Source organism: Pseudophryne corroboree, chromosome 1 (assembly GCF_028390025.1).
Source record: "Pseudophryne corroboree isolate aPseCor3 chromosome 1, aPseCor3.hap2, whole genome shotgun sequence".
In the NCBI taxonomy this organism is placed as follows: Eukaryota; Metazoa; Chordata; class Amphibia; order Anura; family Myobatrachidae; genus Pseudophryne; species Pseudophryne corroboree.
In genome coordinates this window covers 918,696,032-918,716,860 of record NC_086444.1, presented here as the reverse complement: position 1 = coordinate 918,716,860, position 20,829 = coordinate 918,696,032, and the positions used below count along the sequence as shown (strand labels likewise).

At 44.1% G+C, this 20,829-nt stretch overlaps 2 pseudogenes; both read left to right on the top strand.

Annotated features, from left to right (window-relative positions):
• Positions 1-2,139: 2,139 nt before the first annotated feature.
• LOC134942520 (5S ribosomal RNA) lies at positions 2,140-2,257 on the top strand (annotated as a pseudogene).
• A 139-nt stretch (positions 2,258-2,396) lies between these two features.
• LOC134933787 (5S ribosomal RNA) lies at positions 2,397-2,514 on the top strand (annotated as a pseudogene).
• The last annotated feature ends 18,315 nt before the right edge of the window (positions 2,515-20,829 follow it).

The following is a 20,829-nucleotide window of genomic DNA, read 5'->3' as shown; positions in this document are numbered from 1 at the left end:
CTCCAAGCACTCCTCTTTCACTCACCCTTTACCCTCCATGATCACTTTGCTTCAGCGACCTATCACCTTCACCTAACTCAACACATCTACAGATTACACTACACACAACCCACAGATCCTCTCATCCACACACTCACACCCCAATATCCTTTTTCACTCCATCCATCAGTTACACCACCCCGTAGCATTCTCACCCCTTTATCCACACTTCCATCATCACTTCTGCTTTTCCCTATACACCATCTCTCCTTTATTTCACTTCTATCATCCTTTCTTTTTTATCTATTCTCTTAAATTCATTCTTTTTCTTCTCACATTCAAATTCATTTAATCCTCACAATTTTTCACACCAACAACATTTTTCTCACTTTATATCACCATGGATCACTATATTATTTCTTACATATATTTTTTACCATTTTTATATTTATTTTATTTCATATTCGTATTTATTTTTATATTCATTTTTGTTTTTGTTTTTATTTTATTTTCATCATTTTTATACTTATTCATTTTTATATTTTTATTATTATTATTTTTATTATTATTTTTATTATTATGATTATTATTAATATTTACTTTATTTTTATATTTTTATTTTTATTTTTATTTTTTTATATTTATATTTATATTTATATTTATTTTTATTTTTATTTTTATTTTATTTCAATACTATTCACATACATTCATATTTACCTTTATCATCATTCACTTTTATTTTATTTTATTATTATATTTTTTCATCTTCCATCACCATTTCATTACCATTTCTTTTCCCATTTGTCCCATTCACAATCCTTCACACACCTGGTCTTAGCTAACTTCACGCTCTTTGCCACATTCCCCATCATTTTCATTCTTTTCCTTCCCTCCTTTCCCTTTTCCAAAATGGATTCTATGGGACATCCAACCAGCGTTCAGATTGGTCTGACTTACAATCAGTCACAACTAACTCATTCCATTGGTTACTCTAACCTTTAAGAGCTGGCCACATGAGAGCAGCAGAGAGGGGCTCTCGTGACCAAGCCAAAAGGTGAAACGTACGTTGAGAGAAGCGTCAACAGTGACGTCATCGCGGCGACGCCCAACCCGGAAGCGGGCGGCCGCGCTCGTCACTAACAGCGGGACCAGCAGGACTTTGAAAAGGTAAGTAAAACATATAAAATCCGCCGCAGATCGTGCGGCCAGGGTACATAACACTAGACCACCAGGGTCTTAGGCGCATCACTCCAAATCAGTGCAGCACGGAAACTTTTTCCCTGCTCTAAACTGATTATACAGTGCTTAGCACTGTTCCTTGCGCTCAATAGTGTGCTTCCTCCTTACAAACGACCTATACTGGGTGATTTCATCAGACCATTAGGGTCATCAATTATGCCTATACTTATCATCAATTTGTAAAGAGGTGTCAATTTACCCCATGACAGTGGTAACGGTCATCAGACCATTATACACCACTTTATTTACCCTTGTCACAGATATCGCAATAGCAATCTAAATACTATATTTTCTGTTTCACAACAGCTTGCTGAATTACAGTAATAATCTGTGGCACTTAGTCCTCATACCCGCCCTTGCCTCCAAGGTTCTACTATTACTATATACAGATACCAAAATGTGATCTAAAGATACAATTTGTTTTTTCAATATGCATATGTTTTATGGTAGCATTTTTCATACTTCATCTCTGACTATTTGATATTTGATATGAGATAGAGGTATTCATTTCTTCCTACTTAGGAATTAAAGGTAAGTATTGTCACTTAGGAGCCAGCCCTGAGCTCCGTCATAATATATGACCATTTATTTTCTTTCGCATAGGGACTAACCTACTCTGTGTGTTTTGTCCTTTACATCAGTTAATTAGAGTATATATAATTTTTTTCAAGCCTCACTCTACCTTTTCATACATCCCCCCAAAAATTTTTTTTTTCATTTAGTGACATGATTCACACACACTCACATCATATATCACTTTCCTAAATTTCTCCAACTATACACATCCTCCCTAAACCCAGACACCAATTATTTTTACATTGTCTGGAAATACTATCCCGAAACCATCAGTGGTTGTGGTTGAGTGTGAAGTACACTAAAACAGTGCATTCTCCCTTTCCACTCAATTTTTTCCTCACACTGGCCCACGGCCATACTACCCTGAATACGCCCGATCCTGTCCAATCTCGGAAGCTAAGCAGGTGTGGCCTGGCTAGTATTAGGAAGGGAAACCCCCTGAGAATACCAGGTGCAGTGGGCCCCATTTTAATTCTCCAAAACTGACTATACCCCTATGTCTGTTTCTGGAAAAACACTCCCGGACCACCCATGGTGGATTTGTATTCAGCACGGACATTGAAATCTTGCTCTTATTTTCTTTCACTTCTTTCTCACCCCAGGCCCACGGCCATACTACCCTGAATGCGCCCGATCCTGTCCGATCTCGGAAGCTAAGCAGGTATGGCCTGGTCAGTATCAGGATGGGAAACCCCCTGAGAATACCAGGTGCAGTGGGCCCCCTTTTTCCTCTATCTCTAATACAACATTCAACATTGCTCATTCAAACTTGCTACCATATCACTCTCCATTTGGATACCTTTGTATTGAGGCATATATAGTGACGGTCCTGGATATACTCATTTCACTTGAATATACCTATATCCTTCCAATTTATCACTTCCAATATTTTCACCTTCTCCTAGCCACTTGTACCTCATTTGCTAAAAGGGTTAAACAAGTTTTTTTCGCTAAATTACCAGACACGAGTCCTATATTCTTCATACTATTCCTCCTCCCCTTTTTTTCCTTTTATTTGAGAAACAATTAAAGGTTAAGTTTTATCGTATTTATATTTTTTTCCATACTTACCTCATCTAATCTAATTTAATTTATTCAAATGAGTGCTCCCAAACAAGGGTTTTTTGTCTTGTCTCTCCTTCCCAACTGTTGTCCAGGAGAGCCACCTGGGATTCAGGAGTTTCCCGGACATCTTGGGAGAGTAGGCAAGTATGTGTTGCAATAGTGCCTCTGTAACCTCAGTGTTTAGTACTAGATAGATTGAAATAGTGTCCCTGTGTCCTCAGTACTTACTATTGTTTATGCTACAATAGTGACTCTCTGACCTCGGTGCTTACTATTATATGGGCTGAAATAGTGCTTTTGTGACCACAGTACTTACATGTGTAGGCTGATGTTGCCTCTCATTTTATATTTACCATTATATAGGTGGAAACAGTGTGTCTACTATCTCACGGATATGTATATTCTGCACAGTGCCTCTTGACCTCACCAGGGGTGTCTTATGAGTGGAGGGGGCAATTGTGCAGTGTCCAAGTGACCGACCCCCACCGCCTCAGGCACTCTACCAAGCTTGCACATATCAACAAGAGATCCACCAGTTTAAGCAGCCAAATCTTGTGTATTGCTGCACTTTTACTTGCAGTACTGGTGTCCTTGTTTCATGACCTCATGGCCATATTTAACTGCAAATTAATAGGGCAAATATGTTGCACATTTATCTCTGATAGCTAAATGCAAGTCTTTGATCACAAGGGCCTTCTTTCTTAGGAAAGCTGGTTATCACAGATCTGTCCTGGCTCAGGATCAATAATACATTCCAGTTATATAATTATGAAATACCGATGTCATGACAAAATGGGGCAATACTGGTCAGAATGTATTGTGATTATCTCATGATTATTGACATACAGTATATGCCCTTGAAACTTTACAAAAATGGAAACCTCTCTAAAATGCACCTACTGTAGACCAAGTACCTTCTTGTGCACAATGGGGGTAATTCAGATCTGATCGTTGATGTGCTAAATTTAGCACATCTATGATCAGTTTCTCAGACATGCGGGGGGACGTACAGAACAGGGCTAGTCCGCCCCGCATGTCTGGCTCGTCCCCCCCACCCCCACCCCGCACAGGTGCAAAAGCATCACAGGGCAGCAATGCTACTGCACCCACTGAGTAGATTCCTGCCGGCGCAGCTCCTGTGCGCTGGCAGGCGGCTACCTGCCACGCAGCTGCCGCGCCGCCCCAGCAGCGGTCCGGACACACCTGCGTTGTCCGGACAGCACCCCGCCAACGGCATTCTAATGCCTTTGGCACGCCCCCTCCCGCCACGTGACTGCCTCTTCCTGTCAATTAGGCAGAGGCGATCGCAGCCCTGAGATGCTTTTAGCATCTCACTGGGCTCCCGGGGTGCGCACCTGCAGTGCTCTCACTGTGCGTGTGCACTCCACTATGGGCTTCAGACTGTGATCGCTGCCGCTGCAGCGATCCAGTCTGAATTAGGCCCAATATTCATAATACAATTGTAATGGATTAGTTTGAATATTACAATTATCCCTTTTTAAAGCAAAATTGTAATTCAACAAAACACAATTGCAATGTTTCAACTGTTTCATTATAATTTTGGTAGTATGTAGTCATACCGACATGGCCTTAATGTCCAGAATTTTAACATGGTCATGGTCATTATGTTGACATTGTCAATATTAACAGTCACAATTTCGACAGTACGGTTCAGGGTTGGGGCTGTAACATTAGAAGATCATTCTGTCATTAGGACCATGTTGATATTGTGCGGGTGTACTTGCCACATACTGACATTGCGCTTCTCAATATAACATACCACACCTGATTTTGGCATGAAACCCAAGAACTTCTAATGATAGACAAGCTTGTAAAAATTGAGAAATATTGTAAATTCAATAAATTATTCAATTATAAATGAAACAAATACAAACAGAAACGATTCAACTGTAAATGATTGCTGAAAGTTGTCGACATTAGAGAAAGTATCTTGGAAATTTTTAATAAAAATTTAAAAAGTAGTTTACTTTCCTTCAAATAATTGTAGTTATAACAAAATATATTAATATTTGTTGTTTGAAATAAAATATGAACTTTTGTACAGTACCTTAAAAAAGATGATTGTAAAAATGTTTTTTTTCAGAATAGTCATTTATTTTGAAAGGATTAGTGCAATGTACTAAACTGAACCATGTACTGTAGATATAAAATGCAATTTCCCTGGGTAAAATTCATCAAGAAGTGTTGAGATGGCAAATCACTCAGAAGTCATCTATGACCACTCAATCCAATCACATGATGATCATCCAGTTCTGTTCCAATTTAATGCACAATGGGGGTATTTCCAAGTTGATCGCAGCAGGATTTTTGTTAGCAATTGGGCAAAACCATGTGCACTACAGGGGAGGCAGATATAACATTTTCAGAGAGAGTTAGATTTGGGTGGGGTGTGTTCAATCTGCAATCTAATTTGCAGTGTAAAAATAAAGCAGCCAGTATTTACCCTGCACAGAAACAAAATAACCCACCCAAATCGAACTCTCTCTGCAAATGTTATATCTGCCTCCCCTGCAGTGCACATGGGGGTCATTCCGAGTTGTTGGCTCGTTATTTTTTTGTCTCAACGGAGCGAATAGTCGCTAATGCGCATGCGCAATGTCCGCAGTGCGACTACGCCAAGTAAATTTGCTATGCAGTTAGGTATTTTACTCACGGCATTACAAGGTTTTTTCTTCGTTCTGGTGATCGTAATGTGATTGACAGGAAGTGGGTGTTTCTGGGCAGAAACAGGCCGTTTTATGGGTGTGTGTGAAAAAACGCTACCATTTCTGGGAAAAACGCGGGAGTGGCTGGAGAAACGGAGGAGTGTCTGGGCGAACGCTGGGTGTGTTTGTGACGTCAAACCAGGAACGACAAGCACTGAACTGATCGCAGATGCCGAGTAAGTCTGGAGCTACTCAGAAACTGCTAAGAAGTGTCTATTCGCAATTCTGCTAATCGCTCGTTCGCAATTTTAATATGCTAAGATTCACTCCCAGTAGGCGGCGGCTTAGCGTGTGCAAAGCTGCTAAAAGCAGCTTGCGAGCGAACAACTCGGAATAACCCCCCATGTGCACTGCAGCGGAGGCAGATATAACATGTGCAGAGAGAGTTAGATTTGGGTGGGGTGTGTTCAATCTGCAAACTAATTTGCAGTGTAAAAATAAAGCAGCCAGTATTTACCCTGCACAGAAATAAAATAACTTACCCAAATCTAACTCTTTCTGCACATGTTATTTCTGCCTCCCCTGCAGTGCACATGGTTTTGCCCAATTGCTAACAAAGTTCCTGCTGTGATCAACTTGGAATTACCCCCAATAAGAGATATCTGGTCAGTTCTGAGCAGGCTGAATGAATGGATGAGTGTCTACCTTCGTCTGGTGTATACAGTATAAGTAAACAACTCTTATTCAGAATCACATGTAAAGCATTTATTTCATTTGCACTATGCATGTGTTCTAAGCGATCCAATTTGAATATATACCTCTATGTGGATCTGTGGGCTAGTCAGAGTGGCACAGTGTCAGAAAGGATCTCCGCTTGTACATACATAGTGTAACAAGTTATAAGACATAAAAAATTGACAACAAAAAAAATTTGTACCTCCCAGTACCACTACAAAAAAACAATGGTAATTATAACTTGCAAATGACAATTAATTAAACTTATTCAAATGCTGATTGTGTATAAGATATTTATTACAATTCCCACCACATCCTAAATTATGCAGCTGATTTATTACTGCAACAAGAAAATGAATTTGCATGCCATGGTGTTTCTCAATACATGCCAATGTACTGAGACAAGCCTTTCCACTGGAAAATGTCCAATAATCTGCAAACAACGTTATAAGGGTCAGACTATTTGCCTTTTAAAGTTTCAACAGAACACTGATGTATGTAAAGTTAGTTAATAGCATGTGTGTAAGTGTATTTAGTTATGACATCTACATTTCAGAAAAAGCTATATTAACTTACAGGCACATTTTATGGCTTTCAGCAACTGCAACAGATTTGTTATTTAAGAGTAATCTTAAAGAGTAAGCTTAAATGTTATTTAAGGCTGAATACACACTTGCTGATGCATATCAGTTATGACATTGTGTCCAATTTTCCCTGCAAACGATATCGTTCATACACACTGGGGGTCATTCCGAGTTGTTCGCTCTGTATTTTTTTCTCGCAACGGAGCGATTAGTCGCTAATGCGCATGCGCAATGTCCGCAGTGCGACTGCACCAAGTTAATTTGCTATGCAGTTAGGTATTTTACTCACGGCATTACGAGGTTTTTTCTTCGTTCTGGTGATCGTAATGTGATTGACAGGAAGTGGGTGTTTCTGGGCGGAAACTGGCTATTTTATGGGAGTGTGTGAAAAAACGCTACCGTTTCTGGGAAAAACGCGGGAGTGGCTGGAGAAACGGAGGAGTGTCTGGGTGAACGCTGGGTGTGTTTGTGACGTCAAACCAGGAACGACAAGCACTGAACTGATCGCACTGGCAGAGTAAGTCTCGAGCTACTCAGAAACTGCACAGAGAAGTCTATTCGCAATATTGCAAATCTTTCGTTCGCAATTTTGATAAGCTAAGATTCACTCCCAGTAGGCGGCGGCTTAGCGTGTGCAAAGCTGCTAAAAGCAGCTTGCGAGCGAACAACTCGGAATGACCCCCACTGTACGATATCATCAGTGATATCGTCAGTGATGTCACCCGGCCACATCGAGGAACATGCAGGCTTCCACAATATCTTTAGATTTCAAGGTAAGTACTAAAGATATTGGACATCGTTAACGACCTGTGGGATTGCACATTGTTAATGGTATAATGCATACACACAGGGGGTAATTCAGAGCTGATCGTAGCAGCACATTTGTTAGCAGTTGGGCAAAACCATGGTGGTCATTCCGAGTTGTTCGCTCGCTAGCTGCTTTTAGCAGCATTGCAAATGCTAGGCCGCCGCCCTCTGGGAGTGTATCCTAGCTTAGCAGAATTGTGAACGAAAGAGTAGCAGAACTGCTACTAAATAATTCCTTGCAGTTTCTGAGTAGCTCCAGACCTACTCCTAGATTGCGATCACCTCAGTCCATTTAGTTCCTGGTTGGACATCACAAACACGCGCTGCGTTCGGACAGCCACTCATCCGTTTCTCAAGCGACTCCTGCGTTTTTACGTTGAACGCCTGCGTTTTTAGCACACTCCCTGAAAACGGCCAGTTTCTGCCCAGAAACACCCACTTCCTGTCAATCACACTACGATCACTCGAGCAATGAAAAAACGTCGCTCGAGCTTGTGCAAATCTCCAAAGTTTTGTGTTAAATTACTGAACGCATGCGCGCTGCATACCTTGCGCATGCGCATTTTCCACCTAATCGCTCCGTTGCGAAAAACGGCAACGAGCAAACAACTCGGAATGACCACCCATGTGCACTGCAGGTGGGGCAGATATAGCATGTGCAGAGAGAGTTGGATTTGGGTGGGGTGTGTTCAAATTTAAATCTAAATTGCAGTGTAAAAATAAAGCAGCAAGTATTTGCCCTGCACAGAAACAAATAACCCACCCAAATCTAACTCTCTCTGCAAATGTTATATCTGCCACACCTGCAGTGCACATGGGGGTCATTCCGAGTTGTTCGCTCGTTATTTTTTTTCCGCAACGGAGCGATTAGTCGCTAATGCGCATGCGCAATGTCCGCAGTGCGACTGCGCCAAGTAAATTTGCTATGCAGTTAGGAATTTTACTCACGGCATTACGAGGTTTTTTCCTCGTTCTGGTGTTCGTAATGTGATTGACAGGAAGTGGGTGTTTCTGGGCGGAAACAGGCCGTTTTATGGGTGTGTGTAAAAAAACGCTACCGTTTATGGGAAAAACGCGGGAGTGGCTGGAGAAACGGAGGAGTGTCTGGGCGAACGCTGGGTGTGTTTGTGACGTCTAACCAGGAACGACAAGCACTGAACTGATCGCACTTCTCAGAAACTGCACAGAGAAGTCTATTCGCAATGTTGCGAATCTTTCGTTCGCAATTTTGATAAGCTAAGATTCACTCCCAGTAGGCGGCGGCTTAGCGTGTGCAAAGCTGCTAAAAGCAGCTTGCGAGCGAACAACTCGGAATGAGGGCCATGGTTTTGCTCAATTGCTAACAAATTTGCTGCTACGATCAGGTCTGAATTACCCCCACTGGACGATGTGAACGATATATTGTCTGATCCGCTGGGTCTGACAATATATCGGCTGCATATCATCAAGTGTGTACCCAGCCTAACAGTAATCTATATTGACCTACTTGGAACCAAAGCCACTTAGTTCTTCCTCCTTTCACCTTTGACTATTGCCCCTTTTAGGTTATTATATAGATTTAAAAAAAAATTTAAGCAAAAGTTTTATTTTGTTTTGTCTTTCAAATATAAACAACCTGGTTGTAAACATTTATAATACAAAATTAAAACTTCAGGAATGACATACGCATGCACACATAAATAGTAAATATACTAGCATTTGCCCGCACTTCGCTCGCGTGGATGTCGGGGGTGGTCTTCTGTATACCGGCGGTCGGGCTCCCGGCGCTCAGTATACTGGCGCCGGGAGCCCGACCGCCGGCATACCGACACTTATTTTCCCTCGTGGGGGTCCACGACCCCCATAGAGGGAGAATAAAATAGTGTGGCGCGCGTAGCGCGCCACCGTGCCCGTAGCGTGGCGAGCGCAGCGAGCCCGCAAGGGGCTCATTTGCGCTCGCCACACTGTCGGTCAGCCGGCGGTCGGGCTCCCGGCGCCGGTATGCTGGGCGCCGGGAGCCCGACCGCCGGCCAGCCGTAGTGAACCCGATGTCGGTTATTGCTCAGCGGAACTAATTTTACAAAGACAGTAGTGCCATCTAATATTGTGATTTATATTTCATATTGTAAACATTTGTCATAAATGTCTTTGTACACCATATTTGCAATTATTCCTTCCGGGATTCAAGAGGCTTGGGGTTCCTAACTCATGAGCAAGGCACGTAAAGCTGTTCTTGGGAGAAGCAGTCGGTCCTGAGATCTACACCTGCAGCCCTGAGTGACAAGCGTCTGATTTTTCCTTTATTGTTTGTCTCCCTGATGTCACATCAAGATCATACATACCTCAGTTTCTTTCTAGGTCACTAAGCTATATATTAAGGAAAAAGCAATCCAAATTCATCCAGTAGTTTTTGCGTGATGCACGAATGAACAAACAGACAAAAATCTTATACAGTACCATCTCTTCAAGATGTTTTTAGGTCTAAATCTTAGCATTACTGCATATATACAGTAACATCTCTTTTCTTCTTTGTCTTGTCTTCCTTCCTTTCTTCCATATGTCTGTATGGGCCCCTCGAAGTACTATGTTCTTAAACCTTCCCATTTCTACAGTTGTTGTACTATTCTTCCCCATGTCCCATCTGTATGTTCTGTATTATACTGCCCCCCACTCAATTGTATGTTCTATATTATGCTACCCCCCCACTCATCTGTATGTTCTGTATTATACTGCCCCCCACTCATCTGTATGTTCTGTATTATACTGCCCCCCACTCATCTGTATGTTCTGTATTATACTACCCCCCACTCATCTGTATGTTCTGTATTATACTGCCCCCCACTCATCTGTATGTTCTGTATTATACTGCCCCCCACTCATCTGTATGTTCTGTATTATACTACCCCCACTCATCTGTATGTTCTGTATTATGCTACCCCCCACTCATCTGTATGTTCTGTATTATACTGCCCCACTCATCTGCATGTTCTGTATTATACTGCCCCACTCATCTGTATGTTCTGTATTATACTGCCCCCACTCATTTGTATGTTCTGTATTATGCTACTCCCCACTCAACTGTATGTTCTGTATTATACTGCCCCGCTCATCTTTATGTTCTGTATTATACTGCCCCCCACTCATCTGTATGTTCTGTATTATACTGCCCCACTCATCTGTATGTTCTGTATTATACTGCCCCCCACTTATCTGTATGTTCTGTATTATGCTACCCCCCACTCATCTGTATGTTCTGTATTATACTGCCCCACTCATCTGTATGTTCTGTATTATACTGCCTCCCACTCATCTGTATGTTCTGTATTATACTGCCCCCCATTCATCTGTATGTTCTGTATTATACTGCCCCCCACTCATCTGTATGTTCTGTATTATACTACCCCCCACTCATCTGTATGTTCTGTATTATACTGCCCCCACTCATCTGTATGTTCTGTATTATACTGCCCCCCACTCATCTGTATGTTCTGTATTATACTGCCCCACTCAACTGTATGTTCTGTATTATACTGCCCCACTCATCTGTATGTTCTGTATTATACTGCCCCCCACTAATCTGTATGTTCTGTATTATGCTACCCCCCACTCATCTGTATGTTCTGTATTTTACTGCCTCCCACTCATCTGTATGTTCTGTATTATACTACCACCCACTCATCTGTATGTTCTGTATTATACTGCCCCCCACTCATCTGTATGTTCTGTATTATGCTGCCCCCCACTCATCTGTATGTTCTGTATTATACTGCCCCACTCATCTTTATGTTCTGTATTATACTGCCCCCCACTCATCTGTATGTTCTGTATTATACTACCCCCCACTCATCTGTATGTTCTGTATTATACTGCCCCCCACTCATCTTTATGTTCTGTATTATACTGCCCCCCACTCATCTGTATGTTCTGTATTATGCTACCCCCACTCATCTGTATGTTCTGTATTATACTGCCCCCCACTCATCTGTATGTTCTGTATTTTCGACTATTCTCTGTGTCCATCCAGTATTCCCCATCTGTATGTCCATTAGTGTTTTCTCCCATCGCCCCTGGAGTCCTGACCATTACTGCCCCACAGCACCTACATTTGATTTCAGGGTACCTGGAACAGCCTGTACAGCAACTCACAGCGTCTCAAGGATGGTCCGATCCGTTCTGTACTTACTAATGCTCCTGCATTGTCTCTTCTTCCTTCTCTGTACGTCCATTCACGTGTTTTCTCCACCCTCCCTCATCTGTATGTTACGTATGTCAAATAAGTATGTGCTCCCCCTCCCTTGTCTGTATGTCCTTAATGTCCATTAATGTGAATCTTCCTCCCTCTTCTGTATAGGACCACCATCAGGGGGGTACTGCCAGGCCTAGCATCCCAGGCCCTGACAGAGAGGGAGCTCCGGTGGCAGCAGTATAAATTAGTGCAGCCTGTTGATTGCAGCACAGGCAGCCGTGCAGAGACAGCAGTGCAGTGCCGGCGGCATTTCCCATTAACAGCCGGCTGTGAGCCAACTAGAACTCGTGGGCCGGCAGCCAATCAAGAACACCTGTGTGATTTTTTTTTTTTGTTTTTTTAAATATTTTTCTTTGTATGTCTGGTTTTTCTTTTCCCTCCTTCCTTTGTTTGCATCTCCTGTGTCCCCACCACCCATATTTCCCTTGTGCCTCTCACAAACACTTTTCCTCTTGCCCTGCCCTCATGCCGGCCAGGCAGAGCCGGCCCTAACCAATATGATGCCCTAGGCAAGATTTTGGCTGGTGCCCCCTAGCACCACCGCTGGTTCTGCCTCTGACCTTGCACCTCTTTCCCAGCACCATCACCCCTCACCCATAGCAGTCCTTGTACCCCCTATATTTTAAATAGGAACAGTTCGCACATTTGACGCACAGCCCAAAAAGGGGCATCTTCTTGCTGGGAAGGGGCATGGCCACACAATAGTAACCCCAATTCCAATTACGCCACACAGTACTGCAACTTTATTCACATTTTATCTTGCGATAGTGTCCATAATTCATATTACATCCCACAGTAGTATCACTTTACCTTATAAACGTTACTCCTCACAGTAGAGCCCCTTATTCACATTACATCACACTGAATTGCTCCTTATTCACATTACACCACACCTTATTGCTCTTTATTCACATTAGACGACACAGTAGTGCCCTTTCTATTTGCAACGCCACATAGTAGAGCACCTTATACACATAATGCCACACATTAGTAATGCATTTATACACAATTCCACACAGTAATGCCCCTTACACATATGAGACACATTAATGTCCTTATAAACATAATGCACCTTACACATTATGACAACCTTTATTAATGCCCTTTTACACATAATGTCCCTTACACATATGCCGCACATTATTAATGCCCTTATACACATAATGACACACATAGTGCCCCCTACACATTTGCTGCACATTATTAGTGCCCCTATATACATAATGACACACATACAGTAGTACCCTGTTTACACATATGCCGCACATTATTAATGCCCTTATACACATAATGACACACATAATGGCCCTTTATACATATGTTGCACATTATTAATGTATTTTTACATGACACACATAATGCTCCTTACACATATTCTGAACACTACTGCACAACCTACCCACTCACATGCACACAGCACTCACACTTCCACTAACACTGTGACCTCTGCCTCTGCTTGGATAGAGATGTGTCCTCACAAATCTTGCATCAATGCTAACGTCGGGCACTTTTTTTAATAAAAATGCATCTTATTTGCATTGCTATGTGGCTAGGATGCACAAGCAGCTTCTGCTGATTAAACTGATATGCAGCATGCCAATATACTGTGTGAGACTGTGGCTGTATCTGCATATGAAATGCTACATACAGAATATAGGCATGCCGCATATCATTTTAATCAGCAGAAGCTGCTGATGCCCCTAGGCATATCAAATGCCCTAGGCAATTGCCTAGTTTTCTGATGGTAACCCTGCTTCTGTACAGTATGTCCATTAAATAGTATTTTCTTTACAGATGGATTAGAGGTGCAAGTGGGCTTTTAATGTCCAGGCATGCTGGCAATTGTTGTTCCACAAGTGCAGGCTTGACGGTACCAGTAGTCTATAAGTATAGAAAAATATTATTATTTATTCTTTACACATTATCCCTGCACCCACCACCACCAGGTGTGCGGGGGAATAGCCCCGAGCTTGCAACCCATGCCTGGACATCCTCCGAATAGAGTATTCTTTTTTTTTTTTTATGGGGGAGCCCAACTTCCCATAGAATTCAAGGCCCATGCTGACCAATTTGGGACTGGTTGCACTTATGGCAGTGGGACACTACGCTGTGTTCCCCAGCTGTAGCATCAGCCCTCCAGATGGTTCAGCTTGTGAAGATGAGCACCGACTATCATAGGTGATCATATGAGGATGAACATTACAAAGTAATAGGTCTAAGCAGTATAGAAATTTGAGCATTTAATAAGAATCTCCTGAATGTATACGGGGAACCTCAATAGATTTTCGACATATCTGTCATGGCTTTACATTCCAAAGCTTGAACCCAGTAGCTTGGCATTAGCCACTCTACCCAAATTGGTATTGTGAGACCGCCGGCTGGGATCCAGGAGGTCAGTATACCGACTCCGGGATCCCGGGCGCAGAATGCCGACGGGGAAGGCGAGCACAACAGAGCCCCTTGCTGGCTAGGTGGCTCACTGCGCTCGCCACAGTTTCGATTCCCACTCAGGAGTGGGAATAGTCCCTGCTAGTCGGCATGCCGACTGTCGGGCTTTCCTCCGCTCAGGATTCCGGCGCTGGTATAGTGACCGGCGGTCACATAACCTCTTCCCCTGTACGCTACCTATGGGCTTGGCTACATTATGCAAAATGATGCAACATTTCCAGGACAGGGATGGAAAGGATCCCCAGTGCTGTCTGCCAGCACATGCACAGTCTGGTTACTGCACATGCACTGGAGCGCAGCTGGGGTCCAAACCCTGAAGTAGAGAGATCGCATTAGCAATTACTTTACTTTTTACACATCACAGGGATGGACACCAGGGAAGGAGCCGCTGTCCCTGGATGTGATTATTGGTAAATCCCAGCTATACTTTATCACCTAGTGAAGCAATATGTGGCAATAAAAATGATAATTATTATTGCTACTAGAAATGAGCGGGTTTGGTTCTCCGAGAACCGAACCCCCCCCCCCCCCCCCCCGAACTCCACGTGGTTTACACGGGTCCGATGCAGCCTTGGTTCTTGCCGCCTGACTCGGAAAACCCGAACGAGGCAAAACGTCATCATCCCGCTGTCGGATTCTCGCGAGATTCGGATTCCATATAAAGAGCCGTGCGTCGCCGCCATTTTCACTCATGCATTGTAGAGAGAGCGAGAGGACGTGGCTACGTTCTCTGAGTGGAAAGCTCAATATCAGCTCAATATCAGTGCTCAGTATCTATGCTGCATTGTGGTGACCACCAGTATACTACAGTACAATAGTCCAGTGCTGCATCACGCTGCTCTGTGTCAGTTCTAGTATCCTCATCAGTGCTCAGTATCACTGCTCATTGTCTTGTGCTGCATTGTGGTGACCACCAGTATACTACAGTACAATAGTCCAGTGCTGCATCACGCTGCTCTGTGTCAGTTCTAGTATCCTCATCAGTGCTCAGGATCACTGCTCATTGTCTTGTGCTGCATTGTGGTGACCAGTATACTACAGTACAATAGTCCAGTGCTGCATCTCGCTGCCCAGTGTCAGTTCTAGTATCCTCATCAGTACTCAGGATCACTGCTCATTGTCTTGTGCTGCATTGTGGTGACCAGTATACTACAGTACAATAGTCCAGTGCTGTATCTCGCTGCCCAGTGTCAGTTCTAGTATCCTCATCAGTGCTCAGTATCACTGCTCATTGTCTTGTGCTGCATTGTGGTGACCAGTATACTACAGTACAATAGTCCAGTGCTGCATCTCGCTGCCCAGTGTCAGTTCTAGTATCCTCATCAGTGCTCAGGATCACTGCTCATTGTCTTGTGCTGCATTGTGGTGACCAGTATACTACAGTACAATAGTCCAGTGCTGCATCTCGCTGCCCAGTGTCAGTTCTAGTATCCTCATCAGTGCTCAGGATCACTGCTCATTGTCTTGTGCTGCATTGTGGTGACCAGTATACTACAGTACAATAGTCCAGTGCTGCATCTCGCTGCCCAGTGTCAGTTCTAGTATCCTCATCAATGCTCAGGATCACTGCTCATTGTCTTGTGCTGCATTGTGGTTACCAGTATACTACAGTACAATAGTCCAGTGCTGCATCTCGCTGCCCAGTGTCAGTTCTAGTATCCTCATCAGTGCTCAGGATCACTGCTCATTGTCTTGTTCTGCATTGTGGTGACCAGTATACTACAGTACAATAGTCCAGTGCTGCATCTCGCTGCCCAGTGTCAGTTCTAGTATCCTCATCAGTGCTCAGTATCACTGCTCATTGTCTCGTGCTGCATTGTGGTGACCAGTATACTACAGTACAATAGTCCAGTGCTGCATCTCGCTGCCCAGTGTCAGTTCTAGTATCCTCATCAGTGCTCAGGATCACTGCTCATTGTCTTGTGCTGCATTGTGGTGACCAGTATACTACAGTACAATAGTCCAGTGCTGTATCTCGCTGCCCAGTGTCAGTTCTAGTATCCTCATCAGTGCTCAGGATCACTGCTCATTGTCTTGTGCTGCATTGTGGTGACCAGTATACTACAGTACAATAGTCCAGTGCTGCATCTCGCTGCCCAGTGTCAGTTCTAGTATCCTCATCAGTGCTCAGGATCACTGCTCATTGTCTTGTGCTGCATTGTGGTGACCAGTATACTACAGTACAATAGTCCAGTGCTGCATCTCGCTGCCCAGTGTCAGTTCTAGTATCCTCATCAGTGCTCAGGATCACTGCTCATTGTCTTGTGCTGCATTGTGGTGACCAGTATACTACAGTACAATAGTCCAGTGATGCATCTCGCTGCCCAGTGTCAGTTCTAGTATCCTCATCAGTGCTCAGGATCACTGCTCATTGTCATGTGCTGCATTGTGGTGACCAGTATACTACAGTACAATAGTCCAGTGCTGCATCTCGCTGCCCAGTGTCAGTTCTAGTATCCTCATCAGTGCTCAGGATCACTGCTCATTGTCTTGTTCTGCATTGTGGTGACCAGTATACTACAGTACAATAGTCCAGTGCTGCATCTCGCTGCCCAGTGTCAGTTCTAGTATCCTCATCAGTGCTCAGGATCACTGCTCATTGTCTTGTGCTGCATTGTGGTTACCAGTATACTACAGTACAATAGTCCAGTGCTGCATCTCGCTGCCCAGTGTCAGTTCTAGTATCCTCATCAGTGCTCAGGATCACTGCTCATTGTCTTGTTCTGCATTGTGGTGACCAGTATACTACAGTACAATAGTCCAGTGCTGCATCTCGCTGCCCAGTGTCAGTTCTAGTATCCTCATCAGTGCTCAGTATCACTGCTCATTGTCTCGTGCTGCATTGTGGTGACCAATATACTACAGTACAATAGTCCAGTGCTGCATCTCGCTGCCCAGTGTCAGTTCTAGTATCCTCATCAGTGCTCAGGATCACTGCTCATTGTCTTGTGCTGCATTGTGGTGACCAGTATACTACAGTACAATAGTCCAGTGCTGTATCTCGCTGCCCAGTGTCAGTTCTAGTATCCTCATCAGTGCTCAGGATCACTGCTCATTGTCTTGTGCTGCATTGTGGTGACCAGCATACTACAGTACAATAGTCCAGTGCTGCATCTCGCTGCCCAGTGTCAGTTCTAGTATCCTCATCAGTGCTCAGGATCACTGCTCATTGTCTTGTGCTGCATTGTGGTGACCAGTATACTACAGTACAATAGTCCAGTGCTGCATCTCGCTGCCCAGTGTCAGTTCTAGTATCCTCATCAGTGCTCAGGATCACTGCTCATTGTCTTGTGCTGCATTGTGGTGACCAGTATACTACAGTACAATAGTCCAGTGATGCATCTCGCTGCCCAGTGTCAGTTCTAGTATCCTCATCAGTGCTCAGGATCACTGCTCATTGTCATGTGCTGCATTGTGGTGACCAGTATACTACAGTACAATAGTCCAGTGCTGCATCTCGCTGCCCAGTGTCAGTTCTAGTATCCTCATTAGTGCTCAGGATCACTGCTCATTGTCTTGTGCTGCATTGTGGTGACCAGTATACTACAGTACAATAGTCCAGTGCTGCATCTCGCTGCCCAGTGTCAGTTCTAGTATCCTCATCAGTGCTCAGGATCACTGCTCATTGTCTTGTGCTGCATTGTGGTGACCAGTATACTACAGTACAATAGTCCAGTGCTGCATCTCGCTGCCCAGTGTCAGTACTAGTATCCTCATCAGTGCTCAGGATCACTGCTTATTGTCTTGTGCTGCATTGTGGTGACCAGTATACTACAGTACAATAGTCCAGTGCTGTATCTCGCTGCCCAGTGTCAGTTCTAGTATCCTCATCAGTGCTCAGTATCACTGCTCATTGTCTTGTGCTGCATTGTGGTGACCAGTATACTACAGTACAATAGTCCAGTGCTGCATCTCGCTGCCCAGTGTCAGTTCTAGTATCCTCATCAGTGCTCAGGATCACTGCTCATTGTCTTGTGCAGCATTGTGGTGACCAGTATACTACAGTACAATAGTCCAGTGCTGCATCTCGCTGCCCAGTGTCAGTACTAGTATCCTCATCAGTGCTCAGGATCACTGCTCATTGTCTTGTGCTGCATTGTGGTGACCAGTATACTACAGTACAATAGTCCAGTGCTGTATCTCGCTGCCCAGTGTCAGTTCTAGTATCCTCATCAGTGCTCAGGATCACTGCTCATTGTCTTGTGCTGCATTGTGGTGACCAGTATACTACAGTACAATAGTCCAGTGCTGCATCTCGCTGCCCAGTGTCAGTTCTATTATACTCATCAGTGCTCAGTATCACTGCTCATTGTCTTGTGCTGCATTGTGGTGACCAGTATACTACAGTACAATAGTCCAGTGCTGTATCTCGCTGCCCAGTGTCAGTTCTAGTATCCTCATCAGTGCTCAGGATCACTGCTCATTGTCTTGTGCTGCATTGTGGGTGACCAGTATACTACAGTACAATAGTCCAGTGCTGCATTTCGCTTCCCAGTGTCAGTTCTAGTATCCTCATCAGTGCTCAGGATCACTGCTCATTGTCTTGTGCTGCATTGTGTTGACCAGTATACTACAGTACAATAGTCCAGTGCTGCATCTCGCTGCCCAGTGTCAGTTCTAGTATCCTCATCAGTGCTCAGGATCACTGCTCATTGTCATGTGCTGCATTGTGGTGACCAGTATACTACAGTACAATAGTCCAGTGCTGCATCTCGCTGCCCAGTGTCAGTTCTAGTATCCTCATCAGTGCTCAGGATCACTGCTCATTGTCTTGTGCTGCATTGTGGTGACCAGTATACTACAGTACAATAGTCCAGTGCTGCATCTCGCTGCCCAGTGTCAGTTCTAGTATCCTCATCAGTGCTCAGTATCACTGCTCATTGTCTTGTGCTGCATTGTGGTGACCAGTATACTACAGTACAATAGTCCAGTGCTGCATCTCGCTGCCCAGTGTCAGTTCTAGTATCCTCATCAGTGCTCAGTATCACTGCTCATTGTCTTGTGCTGCATTGTGGTGACCAGTATACTACAGTACAATAGTCCAGTGCTGCATCTCGCTGCCCAGTGTCAGTTCTAGTATCCTCATCCGTGCTCAGTATCACTGCTCATTATCTTGTGCTGCATTGTGGTGACCAGTATACTACAGTACAATAGTCCAGTGCTGCATCTCGCTGCCCAGTGTCAGTTCTAGTATCCTCATCCGTGCTCAGTATCACTGCTCATTATCTTGTGCTGCATTGTGGTGACAAGTATACTACAGTACAATAGTCCATTGCTGCATCTCGCTGCCCAGTGTCAGTTCTAGTATCCTCATCAGTGCTCAGTATCACTGCTCATTGTCTTGTGCTTCATTGTGGTGACCAGTATACTACAGTACAATAGTCCAGTGCTGCATCTCGCTGCCCAGTGTCAGTTCTAGTATCCTCATCAGTGCTCAGGATCACTGCTCATTGTCTTGTGCTGCATTGTGGTGACCAGTATACTACAGTACAATAGTCCAGTGCTGCATCTCGCTGCCCCAGTGTCAGTTCTAGTATCCTCATCAGTGCTCAGGATCACTGCTCATTGTCTTGTGCTGCATTGTGGTGACCAGTATACTACAGTACAATAGTCCGGTGCTGCATCTCGCTGCCCAGTGTCAGTTCTAGTATCCTCATCAGTGCTCAGGATCACTGCTCATTGTCTTGTGCTGCATTGTGGTTACCAGTATACTACAGTACAATAGTCCAGTGCTGCATCTCGCTGCCCAGTGTCAGTTCTAGTATCCTCATCAGTGCTCAGGATCACTGCTCATTGTCTTGTTCTGCATTGTGGTGACCAGTATACTACAGTACAATAGTCCAGTGCTGCATCTCGCTGCCCAGTGTCAGTTCTAGTATCCTCATCAGTGCTCAGGATCACTGCTCATTGTCTTGTGCTGCATTGTGGTGACCAGTATACTACAGTACAATAGTCCAGTGCTGCATCTCGCTGCCCAGTGTCAGTTCTAGTATCCTCATCAGTGCTCAGGATCACTGCTCATTGTCTTGTGCTGCATTGTGGTGACCAGTATACTACAGTACAAAAGTCCAGTGCTGCATCTTGCTGCCCAGTGTCAGTTCTAGTATCCTCATCAGTGCTCAGTATCACTGCTCATTGTCTTGTGCTGCATTGTGGTGACCAGTATACTACAGTACAATAGTCCAGTGCTGCATCTCGCTGCCCAGTGTCAGTTCTAGTATCCTCATCAGTGCTCAGTATCACTGCCCATTGTCTTGTGCTGCATTGTGGTGACCAGTATACTGCAGTACATTACTAAAAGTCCAGTGTCCTGTGCTGCATCTTGCTGCTGTAGAGTGCTGTGGTAGTGTCCTGTCACTGGGTCATCATTTTTCCAGTCACAGTGGTATCTGGTATCTATCTAGTGGTATCTAATTCCAGACATTACTGCCGTCTAATTCCAGATATATTACTGGCATATAATTCCACACATTAAAAAATGGAGAACAAAAATTTGGAGGGTAAA